General features: G+C 41.4%; 1 pseudogene; it reads right to left on the reverse strand.

Annotated features, from left to right (window-relative positions):
• Positions 1 to 1558: 1558 nt before the first annotated feature.
• LOC139365157 (cytochrome P450 2K1-like) lies at positions 1559 to 26610 on the reverse strand (annotated as a pseudogene).

Here is a 26610-nt window from a genome sequence, read left to right on the forward strand (position 1 = left end):
CACTGTTGTGTCGTCCGCAAACTTGATAATTTGTGTGATTTTGTTGTCAGCACATTCAACTATGTAATGAAAAAAGTACTTAATAAGAATATTTCATTCATTCAGATCAAGGATGTGTTATTTTAGTGTTCCCTTTATTTTTTTGAGCAGTGTATATTTTAAAAACAATCTGAGGATTGATTATAAAAAACGTTTGACATGTTTGTGGACATTTTGGATATTATTATTATTAAAGCACAATTTCAAAATCTGAGACGACAGATTTAACAAAAGGCTAAGCTGTGTTTTGCAATATTGCACTTGTGATTTTATGAATATTTTTTGTCATATTATTTGACTGTGGCGCTATGCTATTCAGCGATTGCTGATGACAATTATCCCACTTAGGGGATGGGTAGCGTCAAGAAGTTAAAATCGGCCATTTCCAGCTACAATAGTCATTTCCAACATTGACAATGTCTACACTGTATTTCTGATCAATTTGATGTTATTTTAACGTACAAAAATGAGATTTTCTTTCAGAAACAAGGACATTTCTAAGTGACCCTAAACGTTTGAACGGTAGTGTATATATTTATTTATTTATTGAGGAGACCTTTTCTAGAGCCAACTCAGGGTCAGGAATACAGGAGACAGTGGTTTTATCAGAGTAGAACATGTTATGTAAAAACCCTTCAGCAGAAACATTTAAAAAAATGTTTCTTAATTAAACCATGATTAGTATTTTGCCGTGTCGTATCTCTAAAACATCCTATGGGACAATTATCACTGAGATCATATGCAAATACTCCACTACACAAATATTTATGGGGGTTATTAGTAAGAATGAACTCAATCAATGAAGAGTTAACAGGGCCATGTGGGTTTTGAGATCAATTGAGTAAGATACAAATCTATGCATATAAACTTAAATTGATCTGAAGCCAGGGAGAGCTACTCCAGATTCAAATCCCCTAAAATGACCAACTTTGAGGACAGAAAAGGTGTTAAACACTCAGATATATCAACAATAGCATCCGCCATGGCAGCAGGGGGGGGTCGGTGGTAAATCCCAGCAACAATAACATTTGCATTTGGTTTATCTACAACCAGGTTGTCAAATTTCTTGAGAACAAAAATAAATATTTAATAAGTCACTTTCTGAGCAGTTTTACAATGGGCAAATATGTATGTAAGGTTTTGTTCAAATAGAAAAGGGGTGTTGTCAAAAAGTAGTTAAATTCTAATGGATGTATCCTGTTTTAATAGGCACTGTTAGAACAGGATAACACCCTGTTTTATTAGGCTCCATTAGAACAGGATAACACCCTGTTTTATTAGGCACCATTAGGCACCATTAGAACAGAATAACACCCTGTTTTATTAGGCACTGTTAGAACAGGATAACACCCTGTTTTAATAGGCACCGTTAGAACAGGATAACACCCTGTTTTATTAGGCACCATTAGAACAGGATAACACCCTGTTTTATTAGGCACCATTAGAACAGGATAACACCCTGTTTTATTAGGCACTGTTAGAACAGGATAACACCCTGTTTTAATAGGCACCGTTAGAACAGGATAACACCCTGTTTTAATAACCCATGGAACTTACGATGCAATGATTGAAACGAAGAAGCTTTATAAACTTTGTTGCTTTATTCTTAACAGGATTATCTTATTAACAGACAGGCGGATGCAACTACCCTCAGAACGTGTTGGACTGCGTTCCAATACTCTTAGCAATACTGCAGACCGATGCTGAAAATGAAGTAAAATAGACTTCACTCTATAAAAATAATTCCACTACCGTAGTCTTCAGTGTAATTAAATGTAAAAGATATTGGAAGGTGCCTATGAACCGATCATAAACTAAATATAATAATGTTTGTGTGTTTCGCGCAAACTCATTTCTGGGATTATTTATTATAATGGTACATTTAATGTGTAGTGGTTTCGCAGCATATTCACTTTTTTGATTGAGTTTTTGCCCCACCAATATTTTCATGTTCTAATCTCAGACCCGGCTCACAGCACACAGCTGGTGAGGTGACGGATTGTGGGTGAACCCCACGGATGGTGTCAGGTCCAGATCATCCTCTGTTACTCCAGGAGGAGGAGAGAAACGAAAGTGCTGCAGGGGGGAGGTGAAGAAGAGGAAGAGCTCCATCCTGGCCAGACCCTCCCCCAGACACACCCTACGACCTGCGAGAGAGACCAAATATACAGAAAATAGCATGAAGTCTGTCCAAAAGGCTACCAGAATTGTTCTACTTCTTTCAATTAAATAATTTGTTGTAATTTGTTGTATAATGAAGTTAATATACCTGCAGAGAAGGCCATGAAGGCGTCCCTCTTGACAAATCCTCCCTTCTCATCCAGAAAGTGGGAGGGGGTTAAGGTGTGAGGGCTCTCCCATTCGCTATCGTCCTGTAGGACCGACGTCAGTAGAGGTATCACAGACGTCCCCTGCAGTAAGGGTGAAGCATAGGATCCCTTATTTTCAGAGCAAAAGTGATGAAACCTGGTTTAACTTCTTGATTCTACTTGAGACGCATATGTCTCAAGTAGGCACCTGGAAATGCAAATGCGCTACGCTAAATGCTAAATGTACTCGTTTAAACTCAAACCTTGATCAAAATTCACAAGCAGGGTATTGAATTAAAGCTACACTCGTTGTGAACCTAGCCAACAAGTCAGATTTTTAAAATGCTTTTCGGCGAAAGCATGAGAAGCTATTATCTGATAGCATGCACCACCTGAAAATGCCTGAATGCGACGTAAACAAAGACTCTGCTTATCCGACGCAGCACAAAACGCAGAAATAAAATATAAAACATTCATTACCTTTGACGAGCTTCTTTCTTGGCACTCCTATATGCCCCATAAACATCACTATTGGGTCTTTTTTTTCGTTTAAATCGGTCCATATATACCCAAAATAGCTTTCTATGGAAGCTGTCATTCAGAAAAAAACATCGTTTTTAAACGCTGCGTAATTTTTAAAAATTAAAAAAGTCGACGATAAACTTTCACAAAACACTTCGAAATCCTTTTGTAATCCAACTTTAGGTATTAGTAAACGTTTATAATCTATCAAAATGATTACAGGGCGATGTATATTCAATAGCTCCTCGTTTGCATATCAATGGCTGCCAATGTCCACATTAACAACATCCAGGTGGAGACTGGAAGAAACGGAAGCCAGATAGATGGATTTTCCAACAAAAAATTCAATTGAAAATGACGACAATGGCGACATCGTGTGGAATTTGTATGAATTGCATGCAGGTCGATATTAAATGTTGTCCTCTTTTAACAACCCATGGAAGTGACTTATGGAAATTATTTTTAGCTTTCAGAGAGCAGTTTTTCTTGCGTTTTTCAATGAAACACACGATCTGTTATAGTCACAGCCGTGATTTAACCAGTTTTAGAAACTTCAGAGTGTTTTCTATCCACACATACTAAACATATGCATATACTATATTCCTGGCATGAGTAGCAGGACGCTGAAAAGTTGCGCGATTTTTAACAGAATGTTCGAAAAAGGAGGGGGTAGAAGTAAGAGGTTTTAATAAATGTGCACATTCAAAAGGAGTGGATTACAACTTCAGGCAGCAATAAATATATATATTTCTGGCACGCCCATACTCCAATATTTCACAATCATGTGTTGTGATCTGGATGCCGTCTTTTTGCATCCATACACATTACCGGGCTACTCCTTTTTTTCTATATTTACAACTAAAGTCAGCTATGCTGGTCTACAGACTCCTTTGGGAACCCCAACTACCAAACCATCCAGTGATGGATTTATAAATACATGATCTGGGTTCCCAGAAGGACTGATCTCTATAATATATAAACAACTTTTGGAAAGCTTATATTCTGAGCTAGCCATTAAAAAAGTATGGTCCACAGATCTAATTCAATCTGAACAATCCTTTATCTGGAACAGAATATAGATGTCACGTATACTCCCTCTCCGGCGCACTAGGTCACCAAGCTGCTCATTATTATACACACACACCTGTCACCATCATTACGCGCACCAGCACCTCAGACTCACCTGGACACCATCTGCCTGATTACCTTCCATATATTACTCCCTTTGGTTCCTTCCCAGGCGTTATTGTTTCTGTTTCAGTTTCATGTCTGTGCGTTGTTTGTTCTTGTTTTGTATTATGTTTTGTTTATTGATTAACTCCCTGAACTTGCTTCCCGACTCCCAGCTCACATGTTACAATAGAAAAATATGACCTTGGCATCCTGTAATCCCAACCATCAATTTATACAGGCAGGGTGGGAGGCTTGGTTTCCAGGTGTGGAAGGAGGATGCGGGGGTTGGATAGGGACTGAACGGGGGAATGGATTGGGCTTCTCTTTATATGCATTTCTTTTAATGTTTTTTGAACCTGTAACTTACCTTCAGGAAAAAAGACAATTTGAAGTTGGTCTCAAAATAAACAAAGAGATTTGGATACCCCGGTATCTGACCTTTTTTATGAAATATCCCTGGAAGGTGACATCTCGGCTGGTGGTGTGAGGGATGGACATGGGTGCAATGTTGGCCAGTCTCTGGATCTCTGGATCACTGCATCCGTGTAGGGCAGGTTCTTCCTGTCCTCTACCAAGGTTTGACGACTTCCTATAACCCTGCTGATCTCCTCCTGGACCTGATCTGAGACAGAAAGGAGGGAGGGTTGGAGTTAATACAGTGAAATGTACACTGAGTAGACAAAACATTAAGAACACCTGCTCTTTCGCTGACATATACTGACCAGGTGAATCCAGGTGAAAGCTATGATCCCTTATTGATGTCTTTTGTTAAATCAAATTCAATCAGGGTAAATGAAGTGGGGGAGACAGGTTAACAAAGGATTTTTAAGCCTTGAGACAATTGAGACTTTATTTAACTAAGCAAGTCTGTTAAGAACAAATTCTTATTTACAATGACGGCCTACCAAAATGCCTCCTGAAGGGACGGGGGCTGGGATAAAAATTTATATAAATATAGGACAACACACATCACGAAGAGAGAACACAACACTACATAAAGAGAAACCTAAGATGACAACACAGCATGCTAGCAGCACAAAACATGGTACTAACATTATTGGACACAGACAACAGCACAAAGGGCAAGGTAGAGAACAATGCATCACGCAAAGCAGACACTGTCAGTAAGACTGTCCATGATTGAGTCTTCGAATTAAGAGATTGGGATAAAACTGTCCAGTTTGAGTGTTTGTTGCAGCTCGTTCCAGTCGCTAGCTGCAGCGAACTGAAAAGGTGAGCAACCCAGGGATGTGTGTGCTTTGGGGATCTTTAACAGAATGTGACTGGCAGAATGGGTGTTGTATGTGGAGGATGGGGTCTGCAGTAGATATCTCAGATAGGGGGGAGTGAGGCTTAAGAGGGTTTTATAAATAAGAGTCAACCAGTGGGTCTTGCGACATGGATTGTGTATGCGTTCCATTCAGAGGTTGAATGGGCAAGACAAAAGATTTAAGTGCCTTTGAACGGGGTATGGTGAAGGTGCCAAGCGCATTGGTTTGTATCAAGAACTGCAACGCCACTGGGTTTTTCACACTCAACAGTTTCCCGTGTGTATCAAGAATGGTCCAGCACCCAAAGGACATCCAGCCAACCAGGATTCAACATGGGCCACATCTCTGTGGAATGCATTCAACACTTTCTGGAGTCCATGCTCCAACAATTTGAGACTGTTCTGAGGAAGATGTTCCTCAGTTAACGTTTAACCTTCATTAACCAAGCCATCCTTATCTAGTTTCATAATATATTATTCAATCTGGCTCTTTGCCAATGTTTACATGTAATACCATGAGTGCTTTACTGTTTCATGTCTGTGTGTCACAGGTGGCACATTAATTGGGGAGGACGAGCTCATAGTAATGGCTGGAATTGAACACATGGTTTCCATATTTTTGATACCACGCCATTCCAGCCGTTACGAGCCATCCTCCCCTCAGCAGCCTCCTGTGGTGTGTGTGTGCGTGCATGCGTTTGTGTTTATATCAATCCTTACCCTGTATATGGGGGTACTTGGCCATTAGCAGCAGACCCCAGCGCAGGGTTGTCCCGGTGGTGTCGGTACCAGCAGAAAACAGATTACCAACACTAAATACCAGGTTGTCGTCATGGTAGAAAGAATCCATATCGCCAGATTCCTAACAGAAACAGACCCTCAGATGACATAAGTAATGTACAGTCAGTCTTTCCTCAACTCTTAGCCAAGAGAAACTGGCATGCATAGTATTGATATTAGCCCTCTGATTACAATGAAGAGATAAATGTGTCACGCTGTTCTGGGCAGCTTAAGTTGGCCCTTCTTTTCACTGGACAATAATTAAGATAAGATCAAACTAGAGCTTGCTTTGTGGAGAGTGGTGCTTCTACACCTGCATTGTTTGCTGTTTTAGGCTGGGTTTCTTTACAGCACTTTGAGATATCAGCTGATGTAAGAAGAGCTTTATAAATACATTTGATTGATTAAAAAAGCAGAGCATCTACAGTGCCTTGCGAAAGTATTCGACCCCTTTGAACTTTGCGACCTTTTGCCACATTTCAGGCTTCAAACATAAAGATATAAAACTGTATTTTTTTGTGAAGAATCAACAACAAGTGGGACACAATCATGAAGTGGAACGACATTTATTGGATATTTCAAACTTTTTTAACGAATCAAAAACTGAAAAATTGGGCGTGCAAAATTATTCAGCCCCTTTACTTTCAGTGCAGCAAACTCTCTCCAGAAGTTCAGTGAGGATCTCTGAATGATCCAATGTTGACCTAAATGACTAATGATGATAAATACAATCCACCCGTGTGTAATCAAGTCTCCGTATAAATGCACCTGCACTGTGATAGTCTCAGAGGTCCGTCAAAAGCGCAGAGAGCATCATGAAGAACAAGGAACACACCAGGCAGGTCCGAGATACTGTTGTGAAGAAGTTTAAAGCCGGATTTGGATACAAAAAGAGCTCCAGAACTTAGGGAATGATTTGTATCAATACAATGCTTCATTTTGAATATGTTCAGGACCAGTTTATTACTGGCCACCCATGATTTCACTAGCTGTGATTGCTGACGGGTTGAATCATCAGCTTACATGGACACAGGTTCTGTTTAAGTGGCAGGCCATTGGTAAAAATAGAAAAGAGTAGAGGGCCAAGAGAGCTGCCATGCAGTACACCACACTTTACATGTTTAACATTAGAGAAGCTTCCATGAAAGAAACCCCCCTTGGGTTCTATTAGATAGATTGCCATATTGTGGATTCAGAGCTGAGGTTGAAAAGCCATAACACATAGGATTTTTCAACACGTTATGGTCACTAATATTAAAGGCTGCACCGAAATATTTTTATTATACATTTCTTTAAACCAATCATCAGTCATCTGTGCCAGTGCATGTTCAGTGGCCTTCTCTATAAACATTCTGAAAGTCTTAATTTGTTTACAGAGAAATAGCATTGTATTTGGTCAAACACCATTTTTTTCCAACAGTTTACTAAAAGCTGGCAGTAAGATGATAGGTTGGCTGTTAGAACCAGGCCTGAGGACAAACACTTCTCTAGGCTCAGATTAAAGGCATGACAGTTGTCAATGCCAGGAGGTTTGTCATTATTGATCAACAATAATTTCTTCACCTCACCTTCATTCAGTCAGATGTGCAGCCAGACTTATTAGCCACTCCTTTTGCCCCATATCTATCAACAATACAGTTATTAAATTCTTCATCAATCCACGGAGCCAGTTTCTTAAAAAGGTACATATTTATCAATAACTAGAAGAAGCAATTTCATAAATGCATCAAGTGTAGCGTCTGGATGCTCCTTATTAATCACATCAGACCAACAAATATTTTTTAACATCATCGACATAAGAGTCACAGCAAAATGTTTGTTTTTTTTAAATCTTAAAACTGCATTATTGATTAAGGGCTTGTAAGTACGCCTTTCACTCTAAGGTCTACACCGGTTGTATTCGGCATGTGACAAATACAATTTAATTTGAATTGGAAATCGTTTGTATGATCTCATACACTATTTTAGTCCCATCTTTTATTATTATTAACCATGACCGCGTACCCCGGCCAAACCCTAACAATGCTGGCCCAATTGTACGTCGCCCTATGGGACTCCAATCAAGGCCCGTTGTGAATCAGCCTGGTATCGAACCAGTGTCTGTAGTGACGCCTCTAGCACTGAGATGCAGTGCCTTAGACCTCTGCGCCACTCAGGAGCCCCCATCAAGAATTTCACACACATGATCTGGATACTGACCGTTAGAACTTGGTGGCCTATAGGAGCTACACTAAAATAGGCTTTAGAGGAGGCAGGTGAACCTGCAACCACAACACTTCAATAACACAAGATCCTCTCTAAGCATTACAGGGATATGGCTCTGAATATGTACAGCAACAACTCCCCCATACGCATTCCTGTGTCTTCTGTAGATGTTATATCATTGGATTGCTAATGATGTATCCAATGAATTATTGACATGAGTCTCATAAATGGCTAATATATATCTGATGTTAGCAAGTTATTAATTATATTAACCTTATTTCTAAGGCTACTGTAGCGTCCCACCTGGCCAACATCCGGTGAAATTGCAGAGTGCGAAATTCAAACTACAGTCTTATAAATATTTAACTTTCATAAAATCACAAGTGTAATACATCAAAATAAAGCTTAACTTCTTGTTAATCCAGCCGCTGTGTCAGATTTCAAAAAGGCTTTGCGGCAAAAGCACACCATGCGATTATCTGAGGACAGCGCCCCGCATACAAACACATTAAAAACATATTTCAACCAGGCAGGTGCGACACGACAGTCAGAAATAGCGATGTAAAAAATGCCTTACCTTTGATGATCTTCTTCCCAGTCACATCACAAATGGTCCCTTAGTTCGATAATGTCCTTTATATCCATAAAAACTCAGTTTGGCTGTCGCGCTTCAGTCAATAATCCACCCAGTTTCCCTCCATCAAAATGCATCCCAAACATTACTAATAAACTTTTCCAAACAAGTCAAGCAACGTTTATAATCAAACCTTAGGTACCCTAATACGTAAATAAACTAACATTTAAGACGGAGAATCGTTATTGTCTTTACTGGAGAAAAATACCAAAGAACGCACACTTTTCACACGCTTGGAAACACTACAGCCAAATGGGAGCCACCTAGAAAAACTACAATTTCTGGATAATTTTTCCAAAAACCAGCATGAAACTCTTTCTAAAGACTGTTGACATCTAGTGGAAGCCCTAGGAACTGCAATCTGGGAGGACTTATAATAAAAAGTTATTTCCATTGAAAATAGTGGTAGGCTGAATTTTTGGGGGGATGGTTTGTCCTCGGGGTTTCGCCTGCCATATAAGTTCTGTATACACAGACATCATTTGAACAGTTTTAGAAACTTTTGAGTGTTTTCTATCCAAATGTACCAATAAAATGATATGCATATCCTAGATTCTGGGCCTGAGTAACAGGCAGTTAGTTTACCTTGGGCTTTTCATCCGGACGTAAAAATACTGCTCACTACCCAAGAGAGGTTAATATGGGCTATTTGTTTGCCATTTCCTGTGTAGCTTATCAGAGATAGACATAATATGGAAAATGACAAAAAAGCAAACAAAACAGATAATCAACACATTCTTTGAAATCAGCTTGAGGAACTGTTTCAGTGTTTGAGTCTGAGTTTACATGTGATTCTACTGATACAGAGAACTAGTTAGATCCTCCCTCAGCTGGCATTCAGTCAAACTGGTTGAATCAACATTTTCCACATCATTTTAATTAAATTATGTTGAATCAACGTCGAATAGATGTTGAATTGACTTCTGTGCCCAGTGGGATGTTAGTGTTGGACAACTGAAGTTAGTTGTGTTTTTCAGCAGTAAAGTGAACCACAAGGTGGTGTAATAAGTATTATAAACCCGGCAGTTTGGTTCCTGGATACTGATTGTCCGGATGTCTTGGTAACTTAGACAATATACCACAGGTGTGATACCAACATATTTAGAACAGTAAATTAATAATTTTGTATCAAGTTTATAACACCAGCAAGGCACCTCAGGGTTTTGTGGAATATGGCCAATATACAAGGACTGTATACAGGCACTGCACTTAGCTGTGGTAAATTGATCTTATACCACACCCCCTCGGGCCTTATTGATTAATTCTATTCTGTATAGTCATACTGAGCAATATTAATGCAACACTTTGTTATGAATGAGTGAGATGCAGATTCTGCATGAAGTCTTCATACCTCCAGGGTTTGCTTTCGGACGAGGAACGAGTCCACAAAGCCTCTACACATGTGAGGGTTCAGAGTCTCCTTCAGGCCCCTCACCAGCTCTGTCACCTCCATCTTCATATCAGCAATATTCTTTTTCAGACGTGTCAGGTCGTTTATCCACGGACCCAACCAGGGAAACATGTTGTACATCTACACAGAGATTCAGGTAGAATACGCATAAAACAATTTTATATTAATTATAACATAACACCACAACTATGATTAGATTATTAAATACACATATGAATAAAAATGTAATTATTAGTTGTGAGCACCAATAGTGATATTCAATATTATTTGATATCATTATGAGCAAGGCACATTGTAAAGTCGGTTTATTATTTTTTACTATTCTGTAAAAAGAACACAATTTACAACATACTTTTCCTGCATACACAAAACTCTAACAGACCTCACAGGCTCTCAATTTAGCATATTTTATTAATTGCCTGTTGATGGTCCTATAATATAGGCCTCCCAACTAGCCAGTTTGAATAGAATATTATAATATCAGAATATTCACGCCTGGCCCAACGGACAATCTGCTAACAGTTGTCTGAACTTCAAAGAGCCATGGAAGTGAACAGAAAAGTGAACATACAGTTGCAATATATTTTATACAAACCACTACGATATGGAATCACAAAAATGGTACCGATAGTGATATCATTTTCTATATAAATCGGTGCCCATCACTAGTTATTTGTCACGCTCTGACCTTTGATATCTCTGTTTTATTTTGGTTAGGTCAGGGTGTGAATGTTCGTTTTTGTATTGTCTAAGGGTTTTGGTAGGTCTAGGTTTATGTAAGTCTACGGTGGCCTGAATTGGTACCCAATAAGAGGCAGCTGTTTATCGTTGTCTCTGATTGGGGATCATATTTAGGGGATCATATTTAGGTTGCCATTTTCCCTTTTGGTTTTGTGGGTTCTTGTTCTATGTTTAGTTGCCTGGCTGCACTATCCATATTAGCTTCACGTATCGTTTTGTTAGTTTGTTCAGTGTTCCATTCTTTAATAAAGAAGACGTGAGGTGAGATCAGGTGAGATCAGGGAGGTAAAGGCAAAAAAAGGCCATGGTGGTGAAGTAAATACAATATAGCAAGTAAAACACTGAAATGGTAGATTTGCAGTGGAAGAATGTGCAAAGTAGTGATAGAAATAATGGGTGCAAAGGAGCAAAATAAATAAATAAATACAGTAGGGGGAGAGGTAGTTGTTTGGGCTAAATTATAGATGGGCTATGTACAGGTGCAGTAATCTGTGAGCTGCTCTGACAGATAGTGCTGAAAGCTAGTGAGGGAGATAAGTGTTTCCAGTTTGTGATTTTTGAAGTTCATTCCAGTCATTGGCAGCAGAGAACTGGAAGGAGAGGCGGCCAAAGTAAGAAATGGTTTTGTGGGTGACCAGAGAGATATACCTGCTGGAGCGCGTGCTACAGGTGGGTGCTGCTATGGTGACCAGCGAGCTGAAATAAGGGGTGACTTTACCTAGCATGGTCTTGTAGATGACCTGGAGCCAGTGGGTTTGGCGACGAGTATGAAGCGAGGGCCAGCCAACAAGAGCGTACAGGTCGCAGTGGTGGATAGTATATGGGGCTTTGGTGACAAAACGGATGCCACTGTGATAGACTGCATCCCATTTATTGAGTAGGGTATTGGAGACTATTTTGTAAATGACATAGCCGAATTCGAGGATCGGTAGGATGGTCATTTTTACAAGGGTATGTATGGCAGCATGAGTGAAGGATGCTTTGTTGCTAAATAGGAAGCCAATTCTAGATTTAACTTTGGATTGGAGATGTTTGATGTGAGTCTGGAAGGAGAGTTTACAGTCTAACCAGACACCTAGGTATTTGTAGTTGTCCACATATTCTAAGTCAGAACCGTCCAGAGTAGTGATGTTGGACGGGCGGGCAGGTGCAGGCAGCGATCGGTTGAAGAGCATGCATGAAGTTTTACTTGTATTTAAGAGCAATTGGAGGCAACGGAAGGAGAGTTGTATGGCATTGAAGCTCGTCTGGAGGGTTGTTAACAGTGTCCAAAGAAGGGCCAGAAGTATACAGAATGGTGTCGTCTGCGTAGAGGTGGATCGAAAACTCACCAGCAGCAAGAGCGACATCATTGACGTATAGAGAAGTGAGTAGGTCCAAGAATTGAACCCTGTGGCACCCCCATACAGATTGGCAGAGGCCCAGACAACACTGATTTGACACACTGAACTTTATCAGAGAAGTAGTTGGTGAACCAGGCGAGGCAATAATTTGAGAAACCAAGGCTATAGCGTCTGCCGATGAGGATGTGGTGATTGACAGAGTTGAAAGCCTTGGCCAGGTCAATGAATACGGCTGCACAGTATTGTTTCTTATAGATGGCGGTTAAGATATTGTTTAGAACCTTGAGCGTGGCTGAGGTGCACCCATGACCAGCTCTGAAACCAGATTGCATAGCGGAGAAGGTATGGTGGGATTCGAAATGGTCGGTAATCTGTTTGTTGACTTGGCTTTTGAAGACCTTTTGCGATCCTCAAAAGGTTCTACAGCTGCAACATTGAGAGCATCCTGACCGGTTGCATCACTGCCTGGTACGGCAATTGCTCGGCCTCCAACCGCAAGGCACTTCAGAGGGTAGTGCGTACGGCCCAGTACGTCACTGGGGCAAAGCTGCCTGCCATCCAGGACCTCTACACCAGGCGGTGTCAGAGGAAGGCCCTAAAAATTGTCAAAGACCCCAGCCATCCCAGTCATAGACTGTTCTCTCTACTACCGCATGGCAAGCGGTACGGGAGTGCCAAGTCTAGGACAAAAAGGCTTCTCAACAGTTTTTACCCCCAAGCCATAAGACTCCTGAACAGGTAACCAAATGATTACCCGGACTATTTGCATATTTGCATTGTGTGACCCCCCCCCCCAAGCCCTCTTTTACGCTGCTGCTACTCTCTGTTTATCTTATGTTACGGATACAGTTATCTGTGTGTGTATCCTGTGTGTGTGTGTGTTTCTTTTCTCTCATTCTCCCCTCACAGGTGAAAATCATTACTCCCCAATCAGTCAACAATCAACCCATCAATCAGAAGACACACCTCCTCCTGTTTCCTACCCTATCACAGTTCCTTCCCCATGGTTTAAAAACCCCATCATTTGTTTGTTCAAGAGCTCAATCTCTTTATAATGCCATGTTGGTAGATAGCTGTTCTATATAGATTTCAGTAGCTCAATCTTTGTAAATGCCATGTTTGTAGACCTCTGTTTTGCACGCGCTCTCTGTGTATTAATTAACCTCTCTTTTGTTTGAGCACCTCCATAGCACTTTGTCATCACCTGTGAGTATTGTTTTGGTTATGGTGTTTGTTTGTTGCTGGTGGGAAAAGGGGGAAACCAAGACAAGTCGCCCATGGGCATACACTACCCGTAGGTAAACTTTGTTAACACACACTAGTTAGAACTGGGCGGACCACCCACTGTATTTTTGGTTAGTTAGTTAGCTGTTGTTGAAATAGGCTAGTCTAGCTTAGGGGTGTTTTGAATACTTATTGTTTCTTTCCTTGGGTCCAGCTCAGCCCCTTTTTCCTGCTCCCCCCATTACCGTGTGTTTTACAATAAACCCTGAGTTTGACGGTATAATTTCAGTTGTCCTGGTTATTACGTTCACACTTTTACTTTGTCACAATTATAATTTACATGAGTTATGTTACGGGTCTCACTACCATCCCCCCTAGACTGTCGGGCCAAAAGGGATTCGTAACACTTATATGCATAGTCACTAACTATACATTCATGTACATACTACCCAAATTGGCCAGACCAACCAGTACTCCCGTACATTGGCTAACCGGGCTATCTGCATTGTGTCCCACTACCCGCCAACCCCTCTTTTTACGCTTCTGCTGTTCATCATATATGCACAGTCACTTTAACGATACCTACATGTACATACTACCTCAATAAGCCTGACTAACAGGTGTCTGTATATAGCCTTGCTACTCTTTTTTCAAATGTCTTTCTACTGTCGTTTTATTTCTTTACTTACACACACACACACCTCTTTTTTGGCATCATTGGTTAGAGCCTGTTGACCAGTGCTGTTGACCGGCGTAGGGGTAGCCAGGTGGAAAGCATGGCCAGCCGTAGAAAAATGCTTATTGAAAATCTCAATTATAGTGGATTTATCGGTAGTGACAGTGTTTCCTATCCTCAGTGCAGTGGGCAGCTGGGAGGAGGTGTTCTTATTCTCATGGACTTTAGTGTCCCAGAGCGTTTTTGAGTTTGTGTTGCAGGAAGCAAATGTCTGCTTGAAAAAGCTAGCCTTGGCTTTTCTAACTGCCTGTGTATATTGATTTCTAGCTTCCCTGAAAAGTTGCATATCACGGGGGCTGTTCGATGCTAATGCAGAACGCCATAGGATGTTTTTGTGTTGGTTAAGGGCAGTCAGGTCTGGAGAGAACCAAGGGCTATATCTGTTCCTGGTTCTACATTTCATGAATGGGGCATGCTCATTTACCTCTTGGATCTACCCATCCAGGATCCGGCAGAATTGTCATCAACTGACACTAGGTAGCATAACGCAACGGACAAAAAAATCTTACTAGAAAATATTCATATTCAAGAAATCACAAGTGAAATATATTCAAACACAGCTTAGCCTTTTGTTAATCACCCTGTCATCTCAGATTTTGAAAATATGCTTTACAGCCAAAGCAAGACAAGCATGTGTAAGTTTATCGATAGCATAGCATTATGCCTAGCTAGCAGCAGGCAATCTGTTCACGAAAATCAGAAAAGCAATCAAATTAAATCGTTTACCTTTGATGAGCTTCGGATGTTTTCACTCACGAGACTCCCGGTTAGATAGCAAATGTTCCTTTTTTCCAGAAATATTTTTTTTGTAGCCAAAAATAGCTCCGTTAGTTCTTCACGTTTGGCTGAGAAAACGACCGGAAATTACGGTCACGACAATGCCGAAATTTTTTCCAAAATTAGCTCCATAATATCGACAGAAACATGGCAAACGTTGTTTATAATCAATCCCCAAGGTGTTTTTCAAATATCTATTCGATAATATTGTTGGATTCTGTATTTTACATTATAGCCATTAGCATATATATGATTACATATTATCTGATGTTGGTTGTGTGAGGTGTCTGCATTTGTGGACTGGAGCATCATTATGAGATTAAACAACTGCTTGCTACTTGCCTGTTTGTGTGTGACAAGAACTGAGTAACATGGTGTGACCTGCATGGTGTGACCTGCATGTTGCAAAACTGTAGATAACAGCCCAGCAGATGCTTTGTCCTTGTGTTTGTATGTAACAATATTGAGCACATGGTGTGACTTGCTGTATCTTACAAAGTTGTGATAGGGAGGGGTGGTCATCACGAGGTTTAACTGAGATGGAAAAATACTGAACAACACAATAGCAGGAACTGAGCAAATGTTATAACTAGGCTGCGATACCAGAACAGTAAGGATCTATACATCGAAGGAGGGAGGACTCCAAGAAGCGCCAAGAGGCGGGGACCCGCCTGAGCGCCTGCGATAGGCTGGGCAAGTTTAAACCACGCCCAGTTTCTACTGTGTCCTTCACAGTATAAGAACACTGTTTACATACATCTTGTCAGTTCTCTGTTCTGCCCTGCGTGGCATTACAGTGAGCCCGTATATACGAAAGTTGCATTTGCCATTTATTAGTTAGCTAATAAAAAATACATAGTATAAAATTGGTGACTCATTGTTATATTTATCCTGATACCAGATTCAAATGTATGCAACTAACAATATATCAACCCGGACAGACCTTTTTTCAGTAAGACCCGGGTGGAAAAATGGCTACCTCTGTCTTTTGCGCGAGAAATACACAAAGAGCCATCAGGTGGACACTGACGCAATGTTGTTGACCACGCTCATTTTTCAAAATAAAATCCTGAAACTGTCTTGTGATACTAGACACATTAAGGAAGCCATAGAAAAGGGAATCTCGTTGATATCCCATTCACTGCTCAATAGGGAAGCATAGGAAGGGACTCTTATTTAGAAACCGCTGCATTCCTGATTGGATTTTTCTCATTCTTTTACCTGCAATATCAGTTCTGTTATACTCACAGACAATATCTTTACAGTTTTGGAAACTTGAGTGGTTTCTATCCTAAACTGTCAATTATATGCATATTCTATTTTCTGGTCCTGAAAAATAGCCCTTTGGGAATGTTATTTTCCCAAAAATAAAAAAATGACCCCTAGATTCAATAAACCTGTTATGGCTGCTGTCCCCGTTCATTGATTGACTACATTTCTGCCCAATGACCACTGATCTTCTTGAAATCTAGCTGGGTAGATAGCCAATGAGCTGAGGTAAACGCCAGTATGTAATGGTTTGGGGTTGGACCACAATTCCTTGGTTGTAATCGCACGCGCAGGAAACTCCATTTTCGCCTTAACGATCAGAGGGGTTGCTGTAAGGCGTTTTACGCGCAGCTGTATTTCGGAAAGTTGTAGTTTCAACGATTTCATTGAAGATATCCTGGCGAATACTTCATGTAAAGCGAAGTCAAACTAAAGTAAAAGTGAGATTTCTTTTTTTTTTTTTTTGCAATGAAATGTGTAGTTTGTTTTTGTGTGTGTGTGTGTGTTGGTTTGTTTCAAATCAAATTTTATTTGTCACATACACATGGTTAGCAGATGTTAATGCGAGTGTAGCGAAATGCTTGTGCTTCTAGTTCCGACAATGCAGTAATAACAAGTAATCTAACTAACAATTCCAAAACTACTGTCTTGTACACAGTGTAAGGGGATAAAGAATATGTACATAAGGATATATGAATGAGTGATGGTACAGAGCAGCATAGGCAAGATACAGTAGATGGTATTGAGTACAGTATGTACAAATGAGATGAGTATGTAAACAAAGTGGCATAGTTTAAAGTGGCTAGTGATACATGTATTACATAAGGATACAGTCGATGATATAGAGTACAGTATATACGTATGCATATGAGATGAATAATGTAGGGTAAGTAACATTATATAAGGTAGCATTGTTTAAAGTGGCTAGTGATATATTTACATCATTTCCCATCAATTCCCATTATTAAAGTGGCTGGAGTTGAGTCAGTGTCAGTGTGTTGGCAGCAGCCACTCAGTGTTAGTGGTGGCTGTTTAACAGTCTGATGGCCTTGAGATAGAAGCTGTTTTTCAGTCTCGGTCCCAGCTTTGATGCACCTGTACTGACCTCGCCTTCCGGATGATAGCGGGGTGAACAGGCAGTGGCTCGGGTGGTTGATGTCCTTGATGATCTTTATGGCCTTCCTGTGACATCGGGTGGTGTAGGTGTCCTGGAGGGCAGGTAGTTTGCCCCTGGTGATGCGTTGTGCAGACCTCACTACCCTCTGGAGAGCCTTACGGTTGAGGGCGGTGCAGTTGCCATACCAGGCGGTGATACAGCCCGCCAGGATGCTCTCGATTGTGCATCTGTAGAAGTTTGTGAGTGCTTTTGGTGACAAGCCAAATTTCTTCAGCCTCCTGAGATTGAAGAGGCGCTGCTGCGCCTTCTTCACGATGCTGTCTGTGTGAGTGGACCAATTCAGTTTGTCTGTGATGTGTATGCCGAGGAACTTAAAACTTGCTACCCTCTCCACTACTCTGCTGTTTCCTGAAGTCCACAATCATCTCCTTAGTTTTGTTGACGTTGAGTGTGAGGTTATTTTCCTGACACCACACTCCGAGGGCCCTCACCTCCTCCCTGTAGGCCGTCTCGTCGTTGTTGGTAATCAAGCCTACCACTGTTGTGTCGTCCGCAAACTTGATGATTGAGTTGGAGGCGTGCGTGGCCACGCAGTCGTGGGTGAACAGGGAGTACAGGAGAGGGCTCAGAACGCACCCTTGTGGGGCCCCAGTGTTGAGGATCAGCGGGGAGGAGATGTTGTTGCCTACCCTCACCACCTGGGGGCGGCCCGTCAGGAAGTCCAGTACCCAGTTGCACAGGGCGGGGTCGAGACCCAGGGTCTCGAGCTTGATGACGAGCTTGGAGGGTACTATGGTGTTGAATGCCGAGCTGTAGTCGATGAACAGCATTCTCACATAGGTATTCCTCTTGTCCAGATGGGTTAGGGCAGTGTGCAGTGTGGTTGAGATTGCATCGTCTGTGGACCTATTTGGGCGGTAAGCAAATTGGAGTGGGTCTAGGGTGTCAGGTAGTGTGGAGGTGATATGGTCCTTGACTAGTCTCTCAAAGCACTTCATGATGACGGATGTGAGTGCTACGGGGCGGTAGTCGTTTAGCTCAGTTACCTTAGCTTTCTTGGGAACAGGAACAATGGTGGCCCTCTTGAAGCATGTGGGAACAGCAGACTGGTATAGGGATTGATTGAATATGTCCGTAAACACACCGGCCAGCTGGTCTGCGCATGCTCTGAGGGCGCGGCTGGGGATGCCGTCTGGGCCTGCAGCCTTGCGAGGGTTAACACGTTTAAATGTCTTACTCACCTCGGCTGCAGTGAAGGAGAGACCGCATGTTTTCGTTGCAGGCCGTGTCAGTGGCACTGTATTGTCCTCAAAGCGGGCAAAAAAGTTATTTAGTCTGCCTGGGAGCAAGACATCCTGGTCCGTGACTGGGCTGGATTTCTTCCTGTAGTCCGTGATTGACTGTAGACCCTGCCACATGCCTCTTGTGTCTGAGCCGTTGAATTGAGATTCTACTTTGTCTCTATACTGGCGCTTAGCTTGTTTGATTGCCTTGCGGAGGGAATAGCTGCACTGTTTGTATTCGGTCATGTTACCAGACACCTTGCCCTGATTAAAAGCAGTGGTTCGCGCTTTCAGTTTCACACGAATGCTGCCATCAATCCACGGTTTCTGGTTAGGGAATGTTTTAATCGTTGCTATGGGAACGACATCTTCAACGCACGTTCTAATGAACTCGCACACCGAATCAGCGTATTCGTCAATGTTGTTATCTGACGCAATACGAAACATCTCCCAGTCCACGTGATGGAAGCAGTCTTGGAGTGTGGAGTCAGCTTGGTCGGATCAGCGTTGGACAGACCTCAGCGTGGGAGCCTCTTGTTTTAGTTTCTGTCTGTAGGCAGGGATCAACAAAATGGAGTCGTGGTCAGCTTTTCCGAAAGGGGGGCGGGGCAGGGCCTTATATGCGTCGCGGAAGTTAGAGTAACAATGATCCAAGGTCTTTCCACCCCTGGTTGCGCAATCGATATGCTGATAAAATTTGGGGAGTCTTGTTTTCAGATTAGTCTTGTTAAAATCCCCAGCTACAATGAATGCAGCCTCCAGATAAATCGTTTCCAGTTTGCAGAGAGTTAAATAAAGTTCGTTCAGAGCCATCGATGTGTCTGCTTGGGGGGGGATATATACGGCTGTGATTATAATCGAAGAGAATTCTCTTGGTAGATAAATGCGGTCTACATTTGATTGTGAGGAATTCTAAATCAGGTGAACAGAAGGATTTGAGTTCCTGTATGTTTCTTTCATCACACCATGTCACGTTGGCCATGAGGCATACGCCCCCTGGGTGGGTGGGTGTGTGTGTGTGTGTGTGTGTGTATATATATATACACACATATCCACACACACACACACACACACACAACAATGGCTGGAGTTGAATGGAACTCCTTAGTGACTGTTCCCTCTGCTCTATACAATCAATACATATCTGTTTATTTTATGTGATGATAAAAGGCTCATACAATACAAATATTTTTTTTATGTTTTCTTTCACAGTGATAGCAACTCCGACTGGGAGCCCCCGGTGCCAAGCTGCCCGCTCTACCTGTGCCCCCAGTGGTGTTCATATGCCACAGTTCATTACTGCAGGCATGACTGTGCCTCAGAGCCAAAAGGGCACAGCATGGAGGTGTCGTTGTGTTCTGTGTCGCATGAAATGCACCACTTGTTCAGTTTGCCTCTGCTTTACATCAGAAAGAGACTGCTATGGGACATGGCACAGGCAGCAAAATATTGTGACGAGGACTTCCAAAATGTATGTACTGTTTTTTTTTTTTATATTTATTTTCTCATATTTAAATAAAAAAAAATGTGTGTGTGTGTGTGTGTGTGTTAGAATTGCTTTTTGATTTGTATATAGTTATTTGCACTGCTGTATATAGTTATAGGTCATTTCACCAATTCGGCCACTTGGGTACATTTGGGCAACTTGTGTGGGACACCTGGGTGACTTCATGCTAAATGTCATGTAGCTCACCCATTCCTGAAGTTATCAGTCTGAAACTTTGCACACCTACAGCTGCCCTCTTGTGTTATCCATCCAAATGATATCCAGCATCCTATCTGACTGTGTGGCTATTCTAGTACATGTGAAATATGATACTACAACAATAAAAAACAGAAAACGTATGCTCTTTCTTTCTCTTTTCTTACACCAGATCTACTGTGTTATATTCTCCCACATTCAATTAACATTTCCACAAACTTCAGAATGTTTCCATTCAAATGATACCAAGAATATGCAAATCCTTGCCTCTGGGGCTGAGCTACAGGCAGTTAGATTTGGGTATGTCTTCAGGCGGAAATTGAGAACAAAGGGTTGCAGCTGATGGTGAGGAAGGCATTTTGAAAATATAACCAGGCATCCTCTACTGACGGGATGAGATCAATATCCTTCCAGGATACCCCGGCCAGGTCTATTAGAAAGGCCTGCTCGCTGAAGGTTTAATTACAATGATATAATTAATTGTACAAAATATTTGATCAATTCAGCAGATGCTCTTATCCAGAGCGATTCACAGTTAGTGCATTCATCTTAAGAGAGCTTGGTGGGACAATCACATGTCACAGACATAGTAAGTGCACTTTTCTCAAAGTAGTTATCAGCAAAGTCAGAGCTAGAAACCTGTTGTTCAGGAACTTTTTTTTGGGGGGGGGGGGTGGTGGCGAGGGTTTTATTTTAAGATACTTTTTGAGGAGGTAGAGTTTCAGGGGCTTTCGGAAGATGGGCAGGGACTCTGCTGTCCTAGCTTCAGGGGAAGCTGGATCCACCATTGGTGTGCCAGGACAAAGAGCTTGGACTGGGCTATGAGGATTTTATTTGATATGTTATACATCATGAATATTGTATATAATGATGTATAAGCAGTTTAGTAATGGGTTATAAACTGTACAATAATGGTTTATAATAAGTTTACCGGCACATCAAGTAAAGTTTAAATGAGTATGTACATTTTAATTTGCAAGAATTCATAACAGGTGTTCTGTTTCCTTGTTTTATTGATTGCACTGAGACAGACATTAATTACTCAGAAAATACAGTAAAAACAAAATGGTCTGAATAAGCAGACTACCTGAATTGATGCAGAACCTGTAAGGTGAATACTCTCCTTGACCCTGTCCACCATGCCTGTGAATAGTGGGTCAGTGTATTCAAACCTGCTGCCGTAGACAATGGCCGAGATTATGTTGGAGACGGCATAAAGCAAATGCTGTGCTGTGTCAAATGCCTTACCTGTAATAGACAAAAATCTAATTACAAAATAAGCTTTCCAGAACACACAATCACTTAGCTATTTACTAATAAAGTGGTTAAAAATAGCCTGATTTTTAACCAGGCAATGAATCCTAGGCATCCCCTATAAATACATCATACTACTTCTACTACTACTGAAAAGATACTGATTCTCTTACCCTCATGTTTTTCAAACACTTCAATCAGGTAGGGGATTTCCTCTAAGATTTTCTCCTCACTCCCTTTCTTGCCCATCCCAAAGTTTCTAAGGTTTGTCAGGGCAAAGCGCCTCATCTCTTTCCATGAGTCTCCATTGGCAAACAGAATCCCTGTAGAGAACGTAGTTTGTTTCCATGACAATTCAAAGTGTAATATGTTATAAAGAATATTTACTACAATAATGAGCATGTACGTATATACAGTGGGGAGTACAAGTATTTGAAACACTGCCGATTTTGCAGGTTTTCCTACTTACAAAGCATGTAGAGGTTTGTCATTTTTATCATAGGTACACTTCAACTGTGAGAGACTGAATCTAAAACCATACAATGTGATTTCTGGATTTAAGTAATTAATTTGCATTTTATTGCATGACATAAGTATTTGATACATCAGAAAAGCAGAACTTATTATTTGGTTCAGAAACCTTTGTTTGCAATTACAGAGATCATACGTTTCCTGTAGTTCTTGACCAGGTTTGCACACACTGCAGCAGGGATTTTGGCCCACTCCTCCATACAGACCTTCTCCAGATCCTTCAGGTTTCGGGGCTGTCGCTGGGCAATACGGACTTTCAGCTCCCTCCAAAGATTTTCTATTGGGTTCAGGTCTGGAAACTGGCTAGGCCACTCCAGGACCTTGAGATGTTGCTTACGGAGACACTTCGTAGTTGCCCTGGCTGTGTGTTTCGGATCGTTGCCATGCTGGAAGACCCAGCCACGACCAATCTTCAATGCTCTTACTGAGGGAAGGAGGTTGTTGGCCAAGATCTCGCGATACATGGCCCCATCCATCCTCCCCTCAATACGGTGCAGTCGTCCTGTCCCCTTTGCAGAAAAGCATCCCCAAAGAATGATGTTTCCAAGTCCATGCTTCACCTTTGGGATGGTGTTCCTGGGGTTGTACTCATCCTCCTTCTTCCTCCAAACACAGCGAGGGGAGTTTAGAACAAAAAGCTCTATTTTTGTCTCATCTGACCTCAGGACCTTCTCCCATTCCTCCTCTAGATCATCCAGATGGTCATTGGCAAACTTCAGATGGGCCTGGACATGTGCTGGCTTGAGCAGGGTGACCTTGCGTGCGCTGCAGGATTTTAATCCATGATGGCGTAGTGTGTTACTAATGGTTTTCTTTGAGACTGTGGTCCCAGCTCTCTTCAGGTCATTAACCAGGTCCTGCCGTGTAGTTCTGGGCTGATCCCTCACCTTCCTCATGATCATTGATGCCCCACGAGGTGAGATCTTGCATGGAGCCCCAGACCCAGGGTGATTGACCGTCATCTTGAACTAATTCCATTTTCTAATAATTGCGCCAACAGGTGTTGCCTTTTCACCAAGCTGCTTGCCTATTGTCCTGAAACCCATCCCAGCCTTGTGCAAGTCTACAATTTTATCCCTGATGTCCTTACACAGCTCCCTGGTCTTGGCCATTGTGGAGAGGTTGGAGTCTGATTGTGTGTGTGGATAGGTGCATTTTATACAGGTAACAAGTTCAAACAGGTGCAGTTAATACAGGTAATAGGTGGAGAACAGGAGGGCTTCTTAATGAAAAACTAACAGGTCTGTGAGAGCCGGAATTCTTACTGGTTGGTAGGTGATCAAATACTTATGTCACGCCAATAACATGCTAATTAATTACTTAAAAATCATACAAATGTGATCTTCTGGATTTTTGTTTTAGATTCCGTCTCTCACAGTTGAAGTGTACCTATGATAACAATTACAGACCTCTACATGCTTTGTAAGAAGGAAAACCTGCAAAATCAAATACTTGTTCTCCCCACTGTATATATATATATATATATATATATATATATGCCAAATGATCTCTGCATCCTTTCTGGTCATGATCATCTGTAACTATTTTAGACATTTATATTATTTGCAGAGGATGACAGCCTGATCTCTGCATTCACCATTCTAGTCTGATCTCTGCATTCACCATTCTAGTCTCAAAATGTCAGAAATGAGTGGTGCTATTAAAAATGAACTTGTCAGCTATTGGATCTGTCACGCCCTGGCCTTAGTATTCTGTGTTTTCTTTATTATGTTGGTTAGGCCAGGGTGTGACATGGGTAATTTATGTGTTTTGTCTTATCTAGGGGTTTTGTAGTCTATGGGGTTGTGTTCAGTGGAGTGTTCTAGGTAAGTCTATGTTGCCTGGAGTGGTTCTCAATCAGAGGCAGGTGTTTATCGTTGTCTCTGATTGGGAACCATATTTAGGCAGCCATATTCTTTAGGTATCTTGTGGGTGATTGTTCCTCTCTGTGTTTTTCACCAGTTAAGACTGTTTCGGTTTTTACACGGTTTCTTATTTTGTATAGTGTTCACGTTTTCATCTTTCATGAAAGATGTTTATAAATAACCACGCTGCATTTTGGTCCTCCTCTCCTTCCCAGGAAGAAAACCGTTACAGGATCACTTTCAAGCAATCAGAGGACAGCCTAATTCAAACAGTATTTGGCAACATAGTGGTTGGGTTTAGGACAACAATCAGTTTCTGCGAGGGCACTGATTGGACCAGACATTTTCTGGCTTATTCCAAAGGCCAATCTATTGGATAAAGGGCAGGCTGATACATGCATTAAAACAAATTGGTGAATGCAGCAATCAGACTTGCTCCACCAGGCTAGAATAAGACTCAACAGATTTGGAAATGAAATGCATTATACTCATCTCAAAGTGTCTGAAATTGATTGTGTAGCTCAATAAAGTTTATTTAAAATAACTGTTAGGTGAAAATCTCCCTTTTAAAAGTTCATAATTTGTTAATTTCTACCCACAATGTTGTTGACTCATCCTATGCTCATATTTGTGGCCTACACATACATTGGAGAACAAACACATGGATTACTGTTTAGCTTGTTCATAGACTGCTTACAGATTAAGGAAATCAATAAGACAGGTTGTCATTTGGGTGAACTATCCCTTTAATAATAGGACATAGCCAGCATAAGAGTAAAATGTCATTACCATGTCATTGGTTGAAATCATAGAACACAGGCATGATGTCCCTGTCCCCAAAATCCTCTGCCTGGTTGACCAGCGCCTGCTTGACCGTCTTGTATCCTGCCAGAACAACCACTTTCTTGGGTCCGAAGTGAACCGTGAAGATGGAACCATATTTCTTGGAGAGCTGGACAGGAAGTATACATAAAAGTACACCATAGACTCAGTTATGTCTCGTAATGATCTATGACTAAGCACATAACTGGACATCCTATACAACTTGTTTAACATGTTTCAGTCAAGAAATAGAGTGAAGACAGTGGTTTACAGTTGATGTCAGACCTTGGTTCAAATACCAGTCAATGTAATTGAATTACTTACAAACAATTAGTATTTAGACAAAGTTAATTGGAAATACATTTGGAAAGTATTGGTGTCAAGCTCCCGCTCCCATCGTCACTGTACTACTAACCACTTGTCCTGGCAACCCATCATTATGCACACCTGGCAACCATCATTACGCACACCTGGCAACCATCATTATGCACACCTGCGACTCATCGTCAGTCACACCTGGACTTCATTACTCCCTTGATTACTTACCCTTTAAAAAGCACTCTTCTGTTATCTGTCATCAGATAGTATTGTTTATGTTTCCATGTCAGAAGTCTGGTCATGTCATTAACTGCACCGGTCATTAACTGCACCTATGTTACAAGTGGCATGTATTTACAACTACTTGTTGTTTTATTTGATGTAGTTGTTTTTGGCTGTGTATTAGAAAATACTCAAAACACAAAATGTCAAATACTTAAGTACACTATGTATTTGAACCCAGGTCTGTTATAACAAGATCCCTGAAGGGATATTCCTAGGGTGCATCTCGGGTGCCGAAGACGTGGATGTCGATTATGGCAGCCCCCCGCATCTCTCTGATTCAGAGGGGTTGTGTTAAATGCGAAAGACACATTTCAGTTGAATGAGTTCAGTTGTACAAATGACCAGATCCCCCTTTACTTTCAATATTCTAAAGTGACCTCATCTCTTTCCTTGCAACACATTGGTCACTGTCACAAAGTATTTTGTCCATAGCCTGGTTCCCAACAAAAAAACAGATCTGGGACCAGGCTACTTGGGTAGGACATATCTATTGAAATACACAACAGAATAAAACAAACAACATTAAACAGCTAAAAGCATGAACAATGTGCCAGAGTTCATTCATCAGTTTGCTTACTGAACTTTTCAAACCCGGTGAAATAGCAAAAAACAGATCAAATCTCACAGATCAAGTCAACATCAACATGTTTTGTTCTGAAAGCAAAGGATGACTTCATCTTACCTCGCAGAGAGTGCAGTAGGGCTTATAGAGGTCCAGCTGGAGCATGTTACCAAGCAGGGGCAGCGGCCTCGGTCCTGGAGGCTCCTTCCCCTGTTCCTCAGAGCTGGAACCAGAGGAGCGGAGGTAGAGGACCAGCAGAAACAGCACAGTACCCAGCAGTGTCACTGTGCTTGATGTCTGTAGAAGACCTTCTATAAGAGACATCTTCAGACTGAGCTCATTCACCTTATACTGGGCTAAAAAGACAACACACTAATGCTCCTTAATGGAACAAGTGTGTGTGCTCAGAGAACTTCCACAACAACAGAACGCCAATGA

This window comes from Oncorhynchus clarkii, chromosome 13 (assembly GCF_045791955.1).
Source record: "Oncorhynchus clarkii lewisi isolate Uvic-CL-2024 chromosome 13, UVic_Ocla_1.0, whole genome shotgun sequence".
Taxonomy (NCBI): Eukaryota; Metazoa; Chordata; class Actinopteri; order Salmoniformes; family Salmonidae; genus Oncorhynchus; species Oncorhynchus clarkii.